Source organism: Triturus cristatus, chromosome 3_1 (assembly GCF_964204655.1).
Source record: "Triturus cristatus chromosome 3_1, aTriCri1.1, whole genome shotgun sequence".
In the NCBI taxonomy this organism is placed as follows: Eukaryota; Metazoa; Chordata; class Amphibia; order Caudata; family Salamandridae; genus Triturus; species Triturus cristatus.
The window spans coordinates 219,215,926-219,235,243 of NC_140583.1; positions in this window are offsets into that span (position 1 = coordinate 219,215,926).

A 19,318-nucleotide genomic window follows, 5' to 3' on the forward strand; every position below is an offset into this window, starting at 1 on the left:
ATGGCGTCCGCTAGCTAATCGGTCGCGCACGTCTCTGCTCTGCGCTCCTCCCTGACCTACATCGCGAGAGACATATGCCTAAATCACCGGGTTGAGAGAGGATTCTCCTGCAAAAACAAAACGTCTTATACTTACGAGGTTCGCCGGATGAGTCCTGATCTCTCCTGCCCCTTGTTTCTGCCGCGCTGGAACAGAGCCGCCCTGGAGCTGCGACGTGGGCGCAGAGCGGCGGCTCGTGGTCTCCTCCGGGAGAATACAGGCAGTGTCAGCACAAGGGGGATCGGAGCCTATCTCTTACAATGCGGCGTTAGGGAGTCCAAAGACGGTAAGGTTGCTGTCTCTGCCACGCACAAAGGGGATAACAGCGAGGATCAAGGGCATCTGCCTGTGACTGGTAAGGAATATCCTAATCCCCTATCAGAGAGCTCTTGCTCATCTTTCTATACACGTGCAGAAAAAACCGGTCGGGCCGGTCAGGCCGAAGTTAAAACTAGAGGGACACAGCAAAGTATTTCCACCGTAGGGGGTAAAAGGAAGGAAAAGAGTGAGGCGATATCCAGAGAGAAGTCGCTGGACTGGATTTCCTCGGATTTAGAGGAGGAGGCAGGGGGTCAGGAGGTCTCCCTTGTTACACCATTACCAGGCAAGAGAAGGGGGGAGCAGAACGTTCTGTCCCGGGTGAAGCAGATATCCCAGAAATCCCAGAAATTTTACAACATTTCTGTGAAGGGGAGGAGAGCAATAGAGGCAAGCAAGGAGAGCTCTGCCAAGGCCACTACCAGATCTACTATTGTAAAAGTTACCCCTTCTCTTCGCTCGTTTTTCAGGGTCCAGCCCCAGTTATTAAACATCATAACCCAAGAGGCTCCCCTCGAGTTTTGTTGCTCTCCCACCTTGGGGGGCGACCTAAGAGCTCCCCTCCTCCCATCAACCAGGACAGAGAATCCTGTTACTGTTGCTAGTCCTGATAGTAGGGCACCCAGTATACCTGATACCCTCATTCTATCTTCCATGTCTACCTCTGATGTCTCGGACACTTCTAATGTCTCAAAAGTTAACAGTACTATAGTCTCTACACTGTGTCAGCTTGCACCCCCTAGGGTACCATCTGCAGCCCCAAACAGTATGATTTCTGTACCTGTGGACTTTGCGCCCACTACTGATTCTCTGGAAGGGGCGCAAGATCAGGGTTTGCTCCAGGCTGTAACTCTGACTGACTCGGAGAAGGGAGGAGGGGCTGGAGTGGAGACTCACTCAATACAGACCCTCTTTCTGTCAGTAAAAAACGACATTAAACAAGGGTTTGCGATCTCTTCTGAGAACCAGGCTGAGATAAGAGCTGCATGTGATGGCTTAGAAAAGAAAGTGGATTTCTTGAATGTGAGAACTGATAATCTGGAGGTGTCTGTTGAGCATCTTAAGGCAAATTTAGGGGTTGCTGAGGATAAAATCCAGGCCTTACGTAGAGACGGGGATGCCCTGAGGGAGAGAGTGGAGTCACTTGAAAACAACTCACGACGAAATAACTTACGCCTCCTAAAGGTCCCGGAGGGGAAGGAAGGGAGTGATTTGAAGGCGAATGTCGTGGCTATGCTTAAAGACTCTCTCAATCTGGAAGAGTCACCAGAGTCCCTTGGAAATGATATTCAGAGGATTCATAGGGATCCATTTCGATTGAATCCCGGGAGAACGAAACCAAGGAAAATCCTTATAAACTTCCTCACTTACACGTTAAAGGAGAAGATTCTGAATCTGGCGCTTAAGGCGAAGACACTAAGAGGACCGGATTTTTCGTATGAAGTGCGCTCGGACTTATCTAAGGTAACTCTGGAGCGCCAATGGGAACTGGGCCAGAGGATGGATAAGTTCAGGGCAGTGGGTGCCACAGTTCAGATGAGATTCCCTGCCTTCCTCAAGATCATGCACAATAACAAAATGTTTAACATTAGATCTCCACAAGAGGCTGATGAGCTATTAGAGTCCCTAGGTAGAAGTGAGAAAGTTTGAACAGATCTCTCTTAGGAAACCTAATCTTGTATGCCCCTCCCCCCCCTCACTTCCAGGGGAGCGAGGGGAAAGAGATATATTTTGAGAAGAAAAAAAAAGAAGAGAAAAAAGAAGGGAAAAAAGAGAAGGACGAGGGGAGGAGAGGGAGGGGGTAGGAAGGAAAGAGGGAATGTGAGAGAAAGGGGCACAGAAAAGAAAGTATGAAAGTGGAGAGGGGAGAGGAAAGGAGAAAAAAAAAAGGAAAGAAAGGAAAAAAAATAATAATAAAAAAAAAAAAATAATAATATATACGAAATTTAAAAAAAAAATGCACCAACTTCTAATGGGGGTTTCAATCAACTCTCAATCAACTCTCTCAACTGATGCTTGCACACCATTTGGTTTTTCTTTTTCATTTTTTTTTCCTTTTGTTTTTGATTGGTCACCTTCTATTTTTCTATAGTGCTGCTGTTCTCAACCCTCTAGTAGTAGGACAGGGGAGATCAGCAGAAGCAGTATGACGTAAATATGGCCTTACACCAGGTCACAGCAATAAGGGTGGGGTTTCCCATGGGAGGGGGGAGAAGGTTTGGGAAGGGTAAAAGCATAAAAAGTCCTCATTTTTCATGGCCCCAGCATTATTCTTTCGGTTTTAACTCTCCTTTGCAGGTCGTTATAAGCTTGTTGTGCTGTTGGGCCAATGGGATGCTACTAAAGATTGAAATAAGAATATTAGTATGGCATTAATCCACTTTCTGTCCTGGAATGTGAATGGGTTGCGTACAAGGAATAGAAGGGCTAGAATTTTACAATACTTAAAAGATTCACCTGCGCAAGTCATTGCAATCCAGGAATCTCATCTGCTAAAAGTAGAGACCTCTGAAATTTTATCTAATCAGAGATGGATCGACGTCTTTGCCTGCACTGATCAGACGGCCAATATCAGAGGGGTCATGGTTCTGTTTAAAAAACAAGCAAAGGCTCAGGTACTAGAATGTAGGGAGGATTTTAGTGCAAGATGGCTTATATTAAAAACATTACTTTTCGATTCACTTTTTACCTTAGTAGTATACTATGGACCAAATCAAGATGATCCCTCCTTTTTAGATACAGTTAGTACTCACTTGCTTGATTTCCCTGATCCCATCATCTGGATGGGAGACTTTAATATTGTGTTGCATCCTAGATTATATAAATCGCCTAAATCACGAGCTGGGGTTCCATCTAAATCACGCTCTACCCTGTTAAGTATTATGAGACAGATCGGCCTTTCAGATGTCTGGAGAGAGCGTGCTGGAGACCAACCTGGGGTGTCGTTTATCAATCTGAAATACCATCATAAATCCCGAATTGATTATGCCCTCTTCAGCTATGCGTTAAGGGATATGATTAAGTCTATTGAATATCTTCCATCCCATCTGTCAGATCACTCTGCATTAGCTTTCTCCTTAACTCTTCCGCAGCACCACCAACCTAGATCATGGTCTTTTGACCGCACTATCTTACTAGTGGAGGACGAGATAACATTTCTTAGATTTGAGACAACTCAGTTCCTCAACCTAAATCTGAACTCAGCGAAAATATCGACGGTGTGGGATACTTTGAAAACCTATTGGAGAGGCTGTATCACCAATCGTGCCTCCTTTAGGAAAAAGACTTTCAGAAATGTTGTTAGAGGGTTAGAAGAGAACATTGCTAGATTCCAATCAAAATTAAATGGTATACTAAGGTGGATCTAGAAGAATTAGATTCCCTAAAAAAACAATTAGAGAGTGTTCTCCAAGACAGAATGTCACGAAAATGGGAAGCGAGCAAAATCTCCCATTTTGAGTTCAGGGAAAGTGCTGGTAAATTGCTCGCGTGGAAAGTAAAAGCCGATCAGGTCCGGAACCATATCAAGCAGATAGTGGTAGATGGAGAAAGCTTACCCCGTTTTTCTAATTTAGAAATCGGGGCGGCTTTTCGAGACTTTTTCCAAAAGATATATACTAACGATACCATTGAGGATCCCGTGAGAAGATGTAACTGGCTGGACAAGATTAAACTTCCAAGCCTTACGAGGGATCAGCATGATGCTTTGGATAACGAAATCACTGAAGAGGAAATTAGATTGGTAATTAATAACTCCAAAAAAGGTAAGGCGACAGGGCCTGATGGCCTTCCAGCAGAGTTATATCGCCTTCTTATAGACTCTATAATCCCTGCTCTTTCTAAACTTTTTAATAGTATATTGGTGGATGGAGATGACCCTCCGGGGTCTTGGAGCGATGCAACAGTCGTTGTAATTTTAAAACCAGGAAAATCTCCTACTGATTGTGGTTCTTATCGCCCCATATCCCTCTTCAATTTTGATTATAAAATCTTTACCGCCATCCTTTCAAAAAGACTAGGAGGTGTAGTAGATAAGGTTATCCATCCAGACCTGAAGGGCTTTATCCAAGGCAGACAATTAACAGATCTCACCTACGATCTAATAGGTGCTATTGACATTGCATCTTCCTTTTCCCTCCCCTTGGGAGTACTAACACTAGACGCAACCAAGGCCTTTGATCGGGTTTACTGGCCATATCTCTTGGAGGTGATGAGAAAGTTTAACTTGGGAGCCGGCTTCTGCAGGGCAATTGAACTACTGTATAAAGCTCCGACTGCCAGATTACTTATTAACGGGGGCCTGACTGATCCCTTCTCCATCACCAGGGGAACGCGACAGGGCTGCCCCATTTCCCCTCTCTTGTTTAACTTATATATAGAACCCTTTGCACAGATCTTAAGAGAAGATCATAACATCATTCCTTTTAAACTAGGAGAGTGGGAAAGGAAAGTGGCACTGTATGCAGATGACATACTAATCTTCACAGCAGATCTTGACAGGGCCTATAATACGACCATCACACGCGCAGAAGAGTTTGGCTTAATCTCGGGATACGAGATTAACCCAAGTAAAACGGAGATCATGGTATGGAATATGGACCCCACCCATCATCACAAACATGAGATACTTAGGAGTTAGAATCACTCAGGAAGTGGAAAAGATCCCGGATTGTAACCTTAAAAAAATATTCAAAGAATGCCAAACTCAGTTGAACTCATGGGTGCATCTCCCTTTATCAATTTTGGGTAGGATTAACTTGATTAAAATGTCTATCCTCCCTAAGATTTTGTTTCTCTTTGGTGCCATCCCTCTGGCCTTTGATATGAAACAATTGGCAAAATGTCAAGGAGTTTTGAATTCATTTATCTGGAAGAATAAAACTACTAGGATAGCATGGAAGAAGCTTAGGCGGAAGAGGGAGAAGGGGGGTCTAGCTATGCCCGATCTGCAATACTACGCATGAGCATTCCAGTTGTCTCATTCCCGTATGCTGTTGAAGACACTCACTAGCACTACAGAAGGACACCTGTTCCGGGCTATGCTGAGGGGCTCAGATTTGTCAGAAGATGGCTTCATGTTTAAATTCGGAGACCATAAATACTTCAAAAAAGTCAAACTAAAAATCCTTCGGTCATCAGCTAGTAGCTAGTTAGCAATAAGAAGGAGAATAGGGCTCGGTTACTTTTCAGGAAAGGCCCCAATATGGGATTCCCCCGGTACTCCTGCATACCTCCGTGACAGCTTGAGCACGCCTTTAAGAGATGCAGGGTTTCTATCGTGGGGGGATCTATTGGATGGTGCTGACCTCCCTCCCTGGGACGTGCTCTATGAGAAGGTTGGGCCCGGACTTTCAAAATTTAAGTATATCCAATTGAAAAGCTGGGCACAATCACAGACTAGGAGCACTGTGCCCTTAGGAAGGGAGAGCAATTTGGAGGAGCAACTGGTTTCAAAGCCTAAAGTAAGAAGGGAGGTCTCTTTTTGGTATTGGGCAATAGTAGAGGAAGTAGATGGCGAATTTAAACTAGCAGATGCTCTATGGGGCCAGCAGACGAGCATGCAATGTGAATCGATTTGGAGGGACTCTTTCAATACACTGTTTAGAATTGTTAAACCTGCGTGGCTTAGGCGTAATCACATTTTTACAGCCCATAGAGCTTATTTTTCTCCTCTTAGGCTATCCAAATTTCAGCCCAATAAAGCATGCAATAAATGTGACCTCATCGCAGCATCGGACATACATATGTTTAAAGACTGCCCTCTGTTACAGGAATTCTGGGGCGAAGTTTTCTCTTCATTGGAATCCATGCTTAGGGTTCCTCTGACCATCAGTTTGCCCTTAATCATTTTTGGTCTGGTCGATACTATCAGGGGGCCTGCAAGATCTTTACTTTTCTATGCGATTCTTATAGCTAGAAGACAAATATGTAAATATTGGGTTGAGGCCTCACCACCGACTCACTCAGAATGGTTGACATCGCTCTATGAAGTTTCTAAAGTTGATCTGGCTAGATCCGGTAACAAGAAAAATCTGTTTTTTTGGGACTTTCTGAAAACATGGAGATAGGAGTCCGGGTTTTTTTTTTTTTGTTTTTTCCCCCGGGTCCTATGATTATGCCTATATCTCTCCTCGGACTAACAGGCCTCCCAGCATCATGGTCCGGCAGGATACGAAATATCCTTGGAGGAGCAAAAAGGATTTTCCCCTGAGCTACTGGAATCCCTCTGGCTGAGGAGTTGTAAACAAAACAGCTGGCTCGACGGGTTATTCTATTTGGGGTAAGGCAAATGAGGACAAAAAAAAAGATAGTGTAGAGTCTCTAACCTTTAACCTGTTGCTGGTTCAATTGTGAGTTGTTTCTGCTGTTTGTATGGCCGAGACCCGAACAGTTTAGAATCTCAACTGTTTAGCATGTGGGCAGGTAAATGGTGAAGTTTCTCTGCTATTTGCACAGCTGTCTGCCAAACAGTCAGACTATTCGTTAGCCAATGGCCGGGTAAATAGTGACTTTTTTGATATTTTCAAGGCCGCCAGCCAAATAGGAAATCATTTCTACTATTTAGCCAGTGGCTGAGTAAATAGCAGAAACAAATCACTATTTACCTAGAGGCCGGGTAAATAACAGCTAACATTTATTAAATATTGGGAAGCAGGAGGGAACTGCCTGTGGGTGCTGGTAGGCCTGATTATTAAGAAGTTCAAATTGTCCAGTTTAGTATTGATCATTGCCAAAGAACATTCGGCCTTTAATACAGCAGTTAATTGATTTTCAAGTATGTATGTTTGTCACAAAAGAGCTGGGATCATCACTTTCAATGCAGCTGATAGTTCTTACCAATTTGTTTGGTTATTTTGAATTTGGTCTTCTTCTGGGGAGATTATTTACTCTGAGGTTTGTAAAAAATAAAAAATAATGCACTTGATTCAAGCAGATCTTCATCTGTTATTTAATAAGGGATTGGCTCTGTGGTCTGGTTGAGTGACAGGGGATGTTTCGTTAGCACCGGACTATTTAAGTCTATTTGGACTGTTGCTCATTTTCATTTACAGTTTGGGTGGTTTTGTTGGTCGCCAACTCTGACAGCCCCTAGGCTGGGCATCCTGGTTTTTGACGGACCATGTAAGGGAAGCCATTGCCTTGTAGCATCTGTAAAAGCTAATAATACTGAAAAGGGATTATAGAGATCTATTTAGCTGTTATTCTTAGTGGCTTTCAATTTATCATGACCCTTTGAGTGGCTCCATAACACTGTGTATCTGGAGCCTGAAAGTTATTACATTTTTCTTTGGGTCTGCTGAAGCAGGGGTATTGATAGAGGTTTTATTAGTTTTGTCAGTCTCCAGAGGGTTTAGCATTTAGTGTGAGGGTTTATGAATATTGGGCAAGATTTATGAAGCATCTGATTAGTGACTTCCTAATTGCGACAAATAGCGCCTCACAATTCTCTATTCGGAATGCACGATAGTAGTTGCATCAACAATTTGCAAATCAGTATTCGTTTGGTGTGCTACCTAGGTAATCGCATTCTGTAATTTCCTAAATTGCAAATCGTGTCACAATTAGTGGCCATCATAGTTTGGCATACCCTGATTTTTTTTAAAATATCTTTATTGCGTTTTTTGTTTTGTTTTTGCCTCTTTGTTATTACATCAATTTCAAGAATCAATGCACATTGCACAGTGGACAATAATAGCCATTTTTGCCATTGGTAGCATAGATCAGTACATCACTGACTTACGAAAACCTATACATACTGTCATCTCCAATCGAGAGTCGGATCATGCCTACCCAATGCGTCCTTATATATCTGCAGTTATTTATAATTGTACATATCAATGTATATAAAAGCACAGTGTTCTTACACATCTGAACTATGTAATTACCACATAAAGCGTTGCATATCAGACATCTATTTACTTCTTTTATATATAACCATATAAGCACATTGTTAGAATCCGGGGTCTCATGTTGGCGCAGGTATGCACTTGCGACAAGCAGGGACCCTTTCCTCTAAGTCAGGGCAAAGGTTCACCTCTTTAAAAATAACCCCTGCTCACCCTCTAGGTAACGTGGCGTGAGCAGTCAGGCTAGATCTCCAGAGGGCATTAGGTTAAGCGTTCAAGTTGTCACACACAATAATCACCACCCCACCACACAAAGACACAAGGCTGTATTTATCAAAAATAGAAGTCTTTATATAAAAGGTTTCTTGCAGGCAGGTTGCACAAATACAGTTCTCTTGGAAAATTAAAGTTCCAGTTACTTGCAAAGGCTTAAGGGCAGTCCACAGGTTTCAAAATGGCACAGTTCTATTCAAAATCAGCTTCTTAGGGTTTCTGGGCACTTCGTAGTGCCTTGGTGATGCTCTGGGCAAGGTTTTTAAAGTGCCTTGCCGTTTCTCACGCTTCTCGCGTGAGCACGAGTACGCTTGCCGAGTCTCACGCTTCCCGCTTGAGCACCGGCAATATCTTTCAATGCTGTACGGTCCGTACAGTGTCAGGGACGCGCCATACCCGGACGGAAGCACCGGTACGGCGCGCACAAGGCCAGTACGGTTCCACACAGTACGTCTAAAGGCAAGTACGGCTCAGACACAGTATGTTTAAAGGCAAGTACGGCTCAGACACAGTACGTTTAAAGGCAAGTACGGCTCAGACACAGTACGTTTAAAGGCAAGTACGGCTCGGAACGCTACACTTCAAAGGTGATTACGGCTCGTACGAGGCACGTACGGGCCGGACAAGGTACACAAAGTCCCAAGCACTTCGATAGCAGGTACGGCTCGTACGAAGGTCAGTACGGGCCGTACTTTAGCGCGGAGAGGCACACATACCTTTTTCTTTGGGGGCAAATGTTTGCGGCAGTCCGTAGACGTCTCTCTCGAGTGTCCCACGTCGCGTCTCGGTCCCGGCTCCTCCGTGGACGGCGATGCTTTGTGGGAGCACTCCTCGACGTCCCAGCACACCAGCGAGGGCAGAGACAGGAGTGGCAGCCTGGGGGCGAGATCTCAGCGCAGCGCGCTGTCGGCTTCGTCCGGTTGGGGCGAACAGTGCGCCCGGTCCTCACGGTGATTTCTGCGGCCCGGGGGTCGCAGGGCTCGATGCTTTGGACAGGGATCTCCTCCTTACTTTGCGAGCACAGCTCGAGGGGGCAGTTGCTTACTTTGTTTAGGCTTTGTGGGCCGTCACGATGCTCACAGCTACTCCAGCGGCAGAAGTCGCGTTGCTCAGCGAGATGAAGGCACAAGGTTCTCCGGGGTCAGCGGTGCAGAATCACCCACGGCAGTCTCTTCTTCCTCAAAGGGGGGGGGTAGCGCCCAATGTTCCTGGGGCACAGTTCAGGAGGCAAGTTCTCTAGCAAGCCCTTGGAGATAGTTCAGCACAAGTTGAATCAAAGTCTTTTCCTTAAGTGTTTTCCTCTCCTTCCAGCAGACAGGCACCCACTGCAGGCCAGTCTCTCAGGCAGAGAGACAGTACTCCTCCTTCAGCTTCTCCAGGTCCTTCTCCTTCAGGCAGAGGTTCGTCGTTGCGTAAACAGAATCTGATTTCTTAGGAGCCAGGCTCCTACTTTTATAGCCCAATTCTTTTGTTCTTTAGCGCCAGGGGGCCTGGGCCTGGCTCAGTCCAGTTTTGGAGCACTTTGTTGTGGTGACTCTGCTCTTTCCTTTCAGCAGCAGGGCAGAGACATCAGCCGCTCCACAGGGGGCGGAGCGGCATTGTGGTGGCAGGGCACAGGTCTATTCAGAGTCAAAGGTGTACTCCTCCCACCCGTCCTGGTGTAATCTCTCTACCCACCACCTGGCAGCCAGCCTGTCTCTTGGAATTCCCCAGCCCTGCTCCTTACTGTTGCTAGGCAGAACACACACACACAGCAGAGGCGGACTGAAATGGCCAGGTCAGTAAATACTAACTTTCTAAAAGTAGTATTTACAAACACAGGATATTAAAATAAACTTTACTAAAAGAAGTATTTTATTATTCTGAGTTCAGGCATACTAAACATGACTTTCTACCATGCTCTATGAGTCCACTGGGGTCACAGCGTGTAGTGACTCCAGCAGCCCATTCTTGCCTATGGAGAGCAGGTAGCCTTCAATAGTGAAAAACGAAAATGGCTGTAATTCACTATTAAGACATGCCACACACATCAGGGCATGTCCTACCTTATGCCTACAATGCACCCTGCCCTTGGGCCTACCAGAGGGGTGACTAATATGTAGTTAAGGGAAGGATTAGGGACTGGCAAGTGGGGGCACTTGCACAGTCAGCGCGACGGTACCAGACCGCGCGCAGGGTCTGCAGTGGCAGACCCTAGACACATTTTACTAGGCCGCTTCTGTGGGTGGCACAACCAATGCTGCAGGCCCACCAGCAGCATTTGTATTTACAAGCACTGGCACTCCTGGTGCACTTTACTAGGGGCTGACAGTAACCCAAATAAGCCAAACATGGACACCAATCAATGTATACATTTTACCATAGGGAGAGCATATGCACCTTAGCACTGGTCAGCAGTGGTAAGGTGCCCAGAATCATAAAACAGCCAACACCAGGTCAGAAAAAATATAGGAGGAATGCAAAAAGTTTAGGGATGACCCTGCAAAAAGGGCCAAGTCCAACACAACCCCCTTCCAGCCAAAACGCAGGGTAGACCAATCACCACCGTGATGGTCTTCCCTGCTTGGGACGATAGAACAAGGACCTGGCCCGCAACTGCAGGGGCAGACTCCAGTTCTATGCCAATCTGAACCTATTGGACTCCCTCTGTCCATACTCTCAGGGCCCACCAAGCAAATCCATGGGGAACCCTTCTCCTCGCCTGTGGACACCACCTGTGCAGCACCTAACCTTAACTGGCCCACAGGTGTGTCCCAACAGACAGATAGCAAAATGCTACAGTGGCCACTGACAGTAGTCAGGGATGAGACCCATTCCGTATGCCTCTCAGGGCCCTCAATCCTCTGTGGCACCAGGAAGCGGGGGGCAGTAGCCCCAGGTGCTTGGCACCCTTTGTCCATTCTCCCTCCTGGCAGGCCAGGTATGACATCCTGGCACTGACCCACCAGCCCCAGACCTGTACCCGGCTTCTGGACCAACGACTGGGGTGGCCTCCCACACCCGGTCCTCTCGCTTGGGGCTCTGTACCCTCCCACCTGGAGTGGTACCCCCTTCCAGAATTGCCAGGGCACCTGGGGCAGGTGTCCTGCGCAATTCACCCACCAGTTCAGGAGTTCTATCCTGCAACTGGGCGTCCAGGTCAGGGGGGACACCCTGAACCTGGCCCTCCAACCTAGGGTCTAAACCCTTCAGTTGAGCCGGGGTCAGAGGCGAGCACTTCCTCCCTCTGCACCCCCTTCCAGATGGCTGTATCCTCCCACCTGGAGCGGTACACCAAGAAGTCAGACTGGTAGGGACACTGATTACAGATGTCCCTCCCTCCAGGTCAGACAACACCTGAACCTGGCTCTCCAGCCTAGGGTCTAAACCCTCAGGCTGCACCGGGGTCAGAGGCGAGGACTCCCTCCCTCTGCACCCCCTTCCAGAGTACTGCACCCTCCCAACCGGAGTGGTACCCCTAGAAGCAACTTGGGTCAGGGCACTGATTACAGTCGTCCCACCCTCCAGGTCAGATAATCCCTGAACCTGGCTTCCCAACCCTGGGACCAACCCATGCGGTTGAATGCTCGCATGGCGCACCAGGACTTCCCGGGGAGCACGCATGCCCCCCCTGAGGGTGACACATAACTCATGTGTCGTGTGACAGTCTGCCTGGCGCTGATCTCCCGACCCCTGTCCATCTGACAGTGCCTGAAGATCCCCCAGGACAGAAGTGATGTCACCATGGTCATTCACTGGTGACACAGCCCTTCTGGCTGGCCCCTGACCCACTGGTTCTTCCACTGGGGACTCTCTCCCCCTCTCACCCCTCAATCTGGACTTCTGCACCCTCCCAACTGGAGCGGTACTGCCAGACACCAGAACTGATGGAGGTCCAATTACAGACACTCCCAGCTCACCAGACACTAGGGGATCCCCCTCAACGGGCGGCCCATCAGGACAGCCTAGGCTCCCCACCTGGTGTTCCTTTAAAGAACCATCCAGGCTCTGAGACTGGGTTTCGGGCACCTGGGGGCACGCAGCCCCACACTCACTCCTTCTCCACTGAGACAGGACTTGAGGCCCTACACCCCTCCCACTACCATGGGACCTAGCTGGGCTACTCTGCACCACTTCCACCACTCTGGGTTGGAAGATACCTGAGCCACTCCCCACGGGCTCACTCCCCAATGCCTCTCCAGACCCTCTGGAATCCACCAAAAGGTCTGCCTCCAATGTGAGCTCCCTGCGGTTAGAGAACTCACTCTCCAACAGGTGTTGACATAGCTCTAGAAAACAGGGACTTAAAATATGCTCTCCCACAATTGGATCACACAGCCCCCTAGCAGGGTTAACCAAACTATCCTTCACCTTACCATCCAGTGCCTCACATACGTACTCCACACCACTCTCCTGAGACTGGCAAGACAGTAGCTGACTGTCTCTGTCACACAACCCACACTCTTCTGGGCGGTCTTCACACTCACCTACCAGGACTTCAATTTTGGGGGAACCCCTCTCCCTGCGCCTCTCATCTAGAGTCAGTAGAGTGTCCCTCCCGCCACTAGGACTATGAACCCCGGCGCCAGTTACCCTATTCCCTTCAGGGATACTGCGCACTACTGGAGCTACCTCATGCCCTTGAACCTCCTGGTGTATGTTAACCCCCTCCTTCAAGTCAGGCGCCATATCTCTGGGTGTGCGTACTACTCTCTCAGCACTATAAAATTCAATATTGCTGCCACCATCTGAGCTGGATTCCTCCTCCCACTCAGAAAAGCTCAACCTCTGAGCTATGCACCTTTCTTGCTGCTGGGCTGAGACACTCATGGCCTCAAGCCTCTCGAGCTCCATATCATATTTCTTCATTAAAAAGTAATGCTCTATTTGCATTTTCTTTTCTTCAAGAGCCAGCTTCTTCTCTTCCAGAGCCAGTTTCAGTTTCGCCAAGGTGACCTCTTGTTCCTCTGGCGACAGGTCTCTGCCAAAACTGCGAACGCTTTCCGCTGGTTTCAATGGTGTAACTTCCTTAGTTGCACCCCTTGATTCAATCCAGGCTTTCAGCGCCTTGTAGAGATCTGATCTGTTTTTGCATCCTGCATGTGGAACCTTGAGCTTCCTGCAAAAGTACTTGAGTTCAGTTCTCTTGTAGCTGTCCAGTTTTGACGCCTCCCATTCCATTCCTAGGAATTCAGAGGTTTCAGAGATTGATTTCTCAATGCTGTTTGGGCCAGGCATGACTCCAAACACAAGGGATCTTCTTTCTTGGCGAGCGAAATTAAAAAGTTCTGTGGCTCAAGCTACTGGACTGTCCTCACTGTGCCATGGTTAGTAATCGCTGCGCAGACACCAAGAACGCAAATCCGTAAATCCGCACCGCTGCCACCAATGTTAGAATCCGGGGTCTCATGTTGGCGCAGGTATGCACTTGCGACAAGCAGGGACCCTTTCCTCTAAGTCAGGGCAAAGGATCACCTCTTTAAAAATAACCCCTGCTCACCCTCTAGGTAACGTGACGCGAGCAGTCAGGCTAGATCTCCAGAGGGCATTAGGTTAAGCGTTCAAGTTGTCCCACACAATAATCACCACCCCACCACACAAAGACACAAGGCTGTATTTATCAAAAATAGAAGTCTTTATATAAAAGGTTTCTTGCAGGCAGGTTGCACAAATACAGTTCTCTTGGTAAATTAAAGTTCCAGTTACTTGCAAAGGCTTAAGGGCAGTCCACAGGTTTCAAAATGGCACAGTTCTATTCAAAATCAGCTTCTTAGGGTTTCTGGGCACTTCGTAGCGCCTTGGTGATGCTCTGGGCAAGGTTTTTAAAGTGCCTTGCCGTTTCTCACGCTTCTCGCGTGAGCACGAGTACGCTTGCCGAGTCTCACGCTCCCCGCGTGAGCACCGGCAATATCTTTCAATGCTGTACGGTCCGTACAGTGTCAGGGACGCGCCGTACCCGGACGGAAGCACCGGTACGGCGCGCACAAGGCCAGTACGGTTCCACACAGTACGTCTAAAGGCAAGTACTGCTCAGACACAGTACGTTTAAAGGCAAGTACGGCTCAGACACAGTACGTTTAAAGGCAAGTACGGCTGGGAACGCTACACTTCAAAGGTGATTACGGCTCGTACGAGGCACGTACGGGCTGGACAAGGTACACAAAGTCCCAAGCACTTCGATAGCAGGTACGGCTCGTACGAAGGTCAGTACGGGCCGTACTTTAGCGCGGAGAGGCACAAATACCTTTTTCTTTGGGGGCAAATCAGTCAGTCAGTCAGTCAAAATACTCTTTATTCGATTTTTGTTAAAATCATAAAAGGCGTACAACAAACACAAATACAGTATTTAAAAACATCACTTAATCTCATTACAAAAAGGGTTTTCTGCGTAATGATTACATTTCATCAGATTATTGCATGCGAAAGTACAAGTCTATTTACAAATATTAAAAGTATTCCTTTAAAAACCAGTTTGAGTTAAAACAGGTCAATCTGGGGTAGTCTTTTCTTCCTAGATCTAAATGCAGCGGTTAGATAGCAAGCAACACTAAACATGGTGTAAGTATCTGCTAACGTTTGGAGGAAGATTAAGGCTGGCCTTATTTGAGTAAAGCCCGCCGCTTTCAAGACAGGGAATAGATATTTCCTCCTTTCACTGCTGTAAAAATCACAAAAAAATATAAAATGGAGGGTATCTTGAATTGAAAAATTATCACATCCGCATGGCGGCCCATCATCAGGTTTTGACCACACCGGAAAATTTCCTAAAGAATAATGGATTAAATTCATCCTGAATTTAGTCAGTAGGAGTCTATGAAGAGGGTTAGTCACAGTTTTTAAGTAGAGTTCCATGGTGGGCGAAGTAGTTAAAACGATATGTGCCCTCACCATGGGTTTCCTCAATTCCAAATCTTCTCTATCCATACGAACCCTCTCCAGAAACATCTGCTTAATCCATCTGACATCCTCCCTCCTGATGTTAGATGGGTCATTAAAAAGTTCCGGTCTCCCTAGCATTAGTAAAGTAGATTTAATAAATTTTAGCCAGGGAATTCTCATGGCGTTATCCCTTGCAATGACGTCCTTGAGGATGGCATGGTTTAGCGTCAGCTCGGGATTCAACCACGTTTTGACCCAAAAAAGGAGGGGAGCTAATTTTAATTTATCAGAGATGTATGCTAAGCCTATTTCCTCATGGATAGAGAAGGTGGGTGTGGAATCTGGGACAGATAAAATATTCCTGATGATACCGTTTTCTACCCTCTGTATTTTTGCCGTCTCTGCATAGCCCCAAATCGCAGATCCATACATAGCGATTGGAACGCACTTACTGTTGTATATTTTAATCACAGCCTCCATTGGTTTAGCTCCCAGTCTTTTTGTAAAGGCCAGCAAGGCTGATGAAGATCGTGCTAGGCTAAGACTTTTAGCTTTAACCTGGGAGACCCAGGACCCTCTTTGGTCAAAAAGGACTCCCAGGTAAGGAAAGACTGGGACCCTAGAAAGGATCTCCCCTTTGCAAATAAACGATTTTTTCTGCAACATATTTACTTTACGACCAATAATCATGGTGTGGGACTTGGAGACATTGATTTTCAAGTCTAGATTCTCCATAAAGGAACCAAAACGGTCCAGAAGAATCTGTAGGCTAATCCCTGTTCGTGCTATCAGGACGGCATCGTCCGCGTATAGGAGGGCTGGGATCTGAGCTCCGCCTACACGGGGAACATCTGCCAATCCTGTTTCTAGGTGTTTCCCCAGACCATTTATATAAATAGTAAAAAGAAGGGGGGCCAGGATACAACCCTGGCGCACCCCTTTTTCAGATTTAAAACTTTCCGTGCACCTTCCGTCCCTGGTGACTCTTATTTTTGCCTTGAGATCTTGATGTAACCTTGCCATAAAAGCCACCAAGGGCTCCTCTATGCCTAGCTCTAGTAGAATAGTCCATAGCTTGCTTCTATTCACCAGATCAAAGGCCGAGGAGAGGTCCATGAAGGCCAGGTAAACTGTCCCCTCCCCGGCCACCGTATACCTGGAGACTAGAAGGTGGAGGTTAGAACATTGTTCCAATGTCCCCCTATTCTCACGAAAGCCGTATTGGATATTCGAGAGTCCCCCATTCAGTTCTATATTTTCCCTTAGTTGATTCAAAAGGACTCTACCTAAGATTTTGAAAGTAGAGTCGATGAGGGAAATTGGGCGATAACACCCGGGGTCCTCCCGATTTCCCTTCTTAAAAATGGGGACTATTACGGATGTTGCCCAAGTTTGAGGTAGGCATCCTTCGGCTGCTGCTCTGAATACTCTGGTCAAAACTTTACTCCAGAGTACTGGGCAATATTTAAAAAAGTCTGCCGGGACACCGTCCGGGCCTGGAGCCTTATTTTTTGTGGTATCCCTAATGGCTTTAAGGACCTGCTCTTCCGTAAATACCACTGTGGCTGCACCATAAGCCACCTCAGTGGTACTTGGGCAGACTAATGGTTCGCCCCCATAAATCTTGCTAAAATGCTGTACCCATCTCTCATCGGGAATTACACAATCTGTATTCAGGTTGTTCTCCCCTGTAAAAAAGGAGTGGTTGATAATTTCCCAGAACTGTTTACTATTTTTTAAAACATCTACATTGAGAAGATCGGTCCAAGCATTGTTCTTAATTTCATTTTTCCTTGCCCTCGCATTGGCTTTATAGGCCCGTCTTAGATGAGAGATTAGTTCTTTATCCCTTTTCTTGGCCTTAAGAGCCAGTTTCAGTTCTCTATGTGCAATTGAGCATTTGCTATCAAACCATTTGTGGGGCTTTGGGGGGTACTTAGATTTAGGTTTTGTAAGATCCCTGACGGTTTGTGCACAGATACAATTAAAAGCTGCGACAACCTGAAGGTTCGAGGCAGTGTGATCTAGACAAGTTTCTATCGGTCCCTCAATTTTGGGAAGTAGGGTTTCCATAAACCGTTCCTCCATGGCCATACCCCATCTAAGTCGTCTGCCTTGATCACTGGGCACCGTCAAGGCGCAAACCCGGGGCTGATCCACCTGCCTGCGCCATAAGTCACTCCAGTGTATTGCAGCTGACAGAGGGTTATGATCACTATGGTGTGAGACCGTAACTTTATAGTCACTTGTCTTTGAAATTAAGCCTACAGACATAAATATGTAATCAATTATCGTCCCCTTAGTTGTACCTTTGTACGTGGGGACCTTCTCATTAATAGCAGTTTTAAATGATTCATATAAATTAAAATTGGCACACAATAAGTCAAGTGACTCCCCCATTTTGGTGTGTTCAAAGTGAGGAATGCAGGCTCCGGCAGGAGAATCTGCATCTAATGATTGACAAGGCAATTGACATTTGTGGCTGTTAAAATCGCCCATTAAAAATATTTCGAAGGGAGTATGTGAATTTTGACTGTATTTATTTATCAAGTTCGCCAAACAATGCACATGTTCGAATTCATTTGGTCCACCCCAGGCATTGTAAAAATTAATTACTAGTATGATACAGCTTGGGGAGACTGTCCATTCTATAGCTAGAATGTTTGGGGAACCTGAATTCAGTAGGCTAAAAGTTCCTACTAGATCTAATGAAAAAAATGTAATAAGCCCCCCTTTTGCTCTCCCCGCGTTACTGGGACTAGCGGGTATTGTAAAACTTAGGAAACCATCTAAGTTAAAGGAAAGTGAAGTGTCCCACGTTTCTTGCAGAGCTATGACCTTATGTTTAGAAATGTATTGGGTCCAAGTAAGGTCTGATCTTTTAGCTCTTATTCCTGCAACGTTCCAGGTCATAAATGTACATGGTAGGGAATTTACCCTCTCAGGCATGGCTATTATAGGTGATGTTAGGCGTAAAGGTAGTCAATCGTTGGTGTTCAAATCACTTAAAGGATTAAAACGATTAACCAAATCCATAATAGGACCTGTGTTATGGTACGTTGGTGGGTTTCGGCTCACTTTCCTAATTACAGTTTGCCACCCATTCACTGGTGGGACCGTAATTGGGGGGGGCATCCTATGTGAGTTAAAATGGGGCTGTGGGGGATAAAAGAAGCCTAAAGGGACTGCCCTGAGGCTATCACTTTCCTTAATATCTGATCCATCCCAGAACAGAGTACTCGGGCAATGGTCGTTATTAAAGTTTATCACCACACAATCACCTTTCACATTTTTAGCCCGTTTTCCCACCCATCCTACCCTTCTTGAGGCTATGATGCTAGAGGATGTAATTGAGTCACCACTGCTTAAATCATCACACCATTTTTTTGCTTTTCCAATAAGTGCGGAAGTTGACTCCTCCTCGCCTTCCCTTAGCGGGGTCACCCCTAGGAAAACAGCTACGTAGGGTACTACCGCAGGGGGCAGATTTAAATGAATCTTGCTTCCCAAGTAATTAGTTTCCCCTGATGTTAAGGGGACCACCTGTTGGGTAATAGGTATGGGTGGTTGGGGAGCCTGTAAACCTACTATATCTGATTCCATGGGCTCAGAGGTGGCCTCAGGTAGTGGTAGAGGTAGGTGTTGTGCTCTGTGACAATCTACGACCTTTTTATCACCAAGATGCAAGCTATCAATTTTTTTTGCTATATCATCTATCAAGACACATTTTTTTAACAAGCCATCGAGACATGTGTTCATAGTGTCTACTATGTCCTTTGCAATTCCCACTAAAAGGGGTTCAATCCGTTCCTCGAAAAGAGCCTCAATAAGGTCCTTTAGAGACTCCTCCATCCCATGAGTAGCTCGAGGGGGGGCCTCCCTCTTATTACGTTTTTTTGAGGATGATTTTAAAGTTCCCAAAGGGTCCGGATTTACAGTGGGAAGCAAAGTTTGGAATGCACAAGCTTGAGGTAGAGTGGAAA